Source organism: Rhinolophus sinicus, chromosome 3 (assembly GCF_057876585.1).
Source record: "Rhinolophus sinicus isolate RSI-liver-muscle chromosome 3, RSI-T2T, whole genome shotgun sequence".
Lineage (NCBI taxonomy): Eukaryota > Metazoa > Chordata > Mammalia > Chiroptera > Rhinolophidae > Rhinolophus > Rhinolophus sinicus.
In genome coordinates, this window is record NC_142503.1 from 198,326,558 (window position 1) to 198,330,987 (window position 4,430).

Here is a 4,430-nt window from a genome sequence, read left to right on the forward strand (position 1 = left end):
TGGCCTGCAGTCTCCCCTCGGCCTGGCCTCCACCGGCCACCACCAAGGCTGATAGGGATGAGCAATTGGGAGGCACTAACCCAACGCGTTGTCATCTTAATGCTCGCGCAATGAGGTGTGAAATTCTGTGTTTCCAAAATGTGTTATCAGCCGCTCTCCTCCCGAGCAGGCTGTATTGAGGAAATTCGGGGAAGCGGTGTGATCCCTGTAACATGAGTTATGACATGCTTGTGGCTCCATGGCTGGGAGAACTCGGGCGGAGGGATTTATCACTCCGGAGAGAGCCTTCAACAGGGTTCGTTAGGCTGAAAACGATAATGAATATCTTCCCCTCACCTGTTTTCATTAATAACGGCTCCCCTCTTATCTTTTTGCCTCGCGTACCATTCTTTTAAGAAATATACACGAGTACATATCAGGGAGAAAAAGAGGGCCCCTGTCGCGGAGAGCAGACCCCTCGCCCCGGCCCCTCCTTGTCCAAGCTGGCACCGGCAGGGGGCGCAGCGGGCTCAGCGAGAGCGGGGTGGTGGCTGGGGCAGGGCAGTTGTCCTAACCTTCCGGGGGCTGCGTGGGGCTGGAGAAGTGGCCAGCTCTAAGTGCACGGAGGAGAGGCAAGCCTTCTGGAAACATCCAGGCACTCATCACCCCTTGGATCCCGCCCCCCCCCCCCCCCCCAGCCATGCCTGAACATTGGCCAAATGCAGACCTTCTCCAGCCGCATTTTTCACCTTTATTCGATGGAAAATAGGACAGTGGGAGCAATCGCCTGGTGTAGGGGCGCTGCCCTGCAAGGGAGGTCCAGTGAAGGTCCAGGGGCATAACTACCCTCCCACTTCTAATTCTGGGCTTCTGCCTCCAGGTCCCCAGCCCCCAGCCCCCAGCCCCCAGCCCCAGTTCTGCCCTCCCCACCTCCCAACAGAGCCCAGTGGCAGACTCGTAGCTCTCCCTGCTGTCCCCACACCCTTTCCTTCCCCATGGCCACCGAGTGATCACTAGAGCTTTATAAAGCTCTGACCTTGTCCTTTCCCTTCTCAGAGCCTGTTGGAGTCTCCCCTTGACACTGCCCAGCCGTCTGGCATTCGGGACCCTGGCTGGGCAGCCCCTCCGACCTTCAGCCTCAGGGACAGCTGCTCCCCTCACTCCACCGGGTCTCTGACAAGGCTCCCAAAATAGCCAGGCATGTTGGCGCCTTGGCCTTCTCTGGCTCAAGCTTGTCTTGCTGCCGGGAAGGCCTCCCCCTCCCCTGCATTTGGCAAACTCATTTGTACCCTTCAAGGCCCATCCCCAAGGTCACCTCCACTGGGAAGCCTTCCAAAGGATCTCAGGCCCTGCCTGGGCCTCCTCAGCACTCCTGCAGGCTTGATGGGTGGGAGAGGGCTCCCTGTGCAGCTCAGGGTTGTGCTGTGCTGGGGGCTTTGGGTCAGATGTGTCCTTCTGTTCTTCCCCTCTGGGCACTGCTGGCTGCCAACTACCCCCTGGGCACTTCCAATGTGCACAGTGGACCCAGAAGGTTGCTTCTGGTACCATTTTTATCTTGCAGGTCAGGACTCCAAGGCTCAACAAGTGTTGGCCGCTTCCCCAGACCCTACTGTCAGTCATTCTGTCAGTCTGTGCTCTTCTCTACACCACCATTCGCCCTTTATAGAATCCCAACTTTCTCCCTGGGGGCTGCACTGAAAGAAGGTGCATCCAGCTGGAACCTGTACCGGGGTCCCTATTTGTCCCTCCAGGGTCCCTAGGAGAAGGCCCATATTTGGCCGTTGTATTCCCTGACCCCCAGTTGCTGCTTTGCCAGTGAATGTGCTGGTCTGCCCTTCCTTGGGGGCCCAGGAAGAGGGTCAGCCTGGCATTCGTGCTGCGTCTCATGTTGCAGGGGGTCCTCCAGTGGAGGGAACAACAAAAACTGAGGCCCGATGGTAGGATGTCGTGGACATGTGGGAAGAAGGGAGTGAGCAGCGGACAGCATGGTTGTGGATCAGGAAGAAAGGCTGGCATTAGAAGGAGACAGGGCCAGCAGTGCCAGCCTGGGTTGCCTTGGGGAGGTGGGGAGGTGGGGAGGGAGGGAGGTGTGACAAAGGTGCTAGAACTGGGTTGAAGGAGGGTAGTGGGCTCCAAGATGTAGATGGTCTTTGGGTTTTGCCATAACCGCACCAGGCACAGAGGGGGAAAGTGAGGCCTCGACTGGGAGGAGTGCAGTGATGGGCCAGCAATGTGTCTGCACAAGTCTGCTCCCTGCCTGTGGGCTCCTGGTGGCTTGTCCCCAGCCTGTGACCCCGGGTCCCTGGGCTGCAGGGACAATGTGAAGGGACCTAGCAGCATCTGGGCCACCTCACTGGCCCTCTTGTCACTTGTTCTGCAGTCACGGTCTTCAGACTTGCTAATTAGTGTGTGACTATACACCCTGAGAAATGTGCCCGTCTTGATTACACGGTCCGTGTTCCAGCACTCAGTTTTGCCTCTTTCCCGACAACTCTGAGAAAAAAGCCAGCAGCCTCCCATCTCTCGAGGAAGAGTCACCCGCAGATGTTTGTATGAAGTTGGGGCCAGGGAACATAGGAATAAATGCCACGATTCATGTTTGCAAACCCCTCCCTGCCAGCTTCTGTCTTGACAAGCCGAGGGGGGGGGGCTGGGAGGAGGCAGGCAGATGTGGAAGCTGGGAACGTGCCCAGGCTTTGCTGGAGGCAGTGTCCCTATCACAGGCTGAACCAAGCAGCATGCAGAACTGGGGAAGCTCCGTGACAATCAGGGGCTCTGGGGTGCCCACAGGCTAGCCCACTGGCCAGTCGTCGCCTGGCCACCCCCAAGCAGGTGGCCTGGCTCTGTGGAGTGGGGCGCCAGCCGGGAGGCTCTCCCGCCCTGAGAGAGGCTCAATTACCCCAAAGGTCATCGGGCACATTCCTAATTAATGTAATAACAACAATTAGTAGGAGTGGTGATAACCAAGGGCTGGCTCTCTGCTCCCAGCTCTCTCTCCAAGCCCAGCCCCACGGCCTCACCAGAGCTTGGAGGGGACACTCAGGGCAGGGGGCCTTAGCCTCGTCTTACAGATATAGACACTGAATCTAATGGGGCTGACGACACTGTCTGAAAGGCACCAGCCGGGCCGTGGGCGTGGGACTGGGCATTGGGTTTTCAGACTGCTAACTTTGGAAGTGAAGCCTGGCGTGGGAAGGCGGTGTTTTAAGGGTTAGGGGATGTCCCTGAGATCACATGTAGAAGGTGATCACCTCCTCTGGTTTCCAGCAAAACCAACCCTGCCCGAGGAGGCCTGGCTACCCCGCTTCTTTCGTGGAGGTCTCTCTGACATTTACAGAGCTCCTACTGTTTGCCTCCATGGGACACGGCAACTTACAGGAAGAAGACTCTTGTCCTCAGGGAGCATTCCCGCAGCCGAGACACTGCCTGTCCCCAAGTGTCTTTCTCCCAGGCAGGCTGGGGAACAGAAGAGAGCCAGGAGGTAGCCCAGGAGAGGCGGTACAGAGCCTGGGGGTTTGGGTGAGGCTTAAAACTATTAGGAGGGAGGAGAGAGAGCAGGAGAAGGAAAGCCTCCCCCCTGAGTCCTGTGGGGAGCAGAGCAGTGTAGACAGGTGCCCCAGGGGCTGCTGAGATGGGCCACACTCAGACAGAAAAGACAGTATATTGCAGAGCAGAATGACAAGAGACAGAGAACCTGTTGGCTTTCCCCCAGGGCCTATGACAGGCTGTAGAGTGCCCTCAAGCAAAGGACGGGAGACAGAGAAAGTGAACCCAGGGGTCTTATAGGACCAGGGGAGAGAAGACAGTGCAAGGGACCAGTGGAGATCAGGATCTGAGCAACTGGCAACAAGAGCATGCAGAGAAAGCGCTCTGAGCAGCTGCCACCCTAGGCACTGCACATGGGAGAGCAGTGGAGAGGCTGCCTGGAAGAGGTAGTGGGGTCTGAGATGGGGCCAGGCTGTAAGGAGCTGTGGGGGGACTGGGGTGGTCCCCCAGCTGCAGTCCCCTGGGGGCCATTGATTCCCTGGCTCAGGGTCCCTGGGATGGACCACTGTGGTCCTGCAGTTACAGAGCAGAACCCACCTGAGGTGGTCCCAGGAGGAAAGGGCCCTCACTTGGGATGGAACAGGCCACCGGAGGCTTCTCTCTGCAGCCAAAGAGCGGGCTTTAATTAGTCAGGTTCTCAAATCATTGTTTACTGCTTCTCACACACGGAGGGCTTATTAAAAGTACCACTGAGTTAAAAATACGGGAGACAGGGATGTACATGCTGAGGGGACTGCCGCAGACGCCCCGACCTGAGGAAGCTGCAGAGCTCCTCCCCAGGGAATCCCTGCCCACATCCTGACTGTCACACAGCTGAGGGAGACGGGCGGCCACCTGTGTTGATTGCAAATTCAAGACCAGGCCTCGCACCTCTGGGTACCAAAAAGGCACCCGCAGGGCTGAGG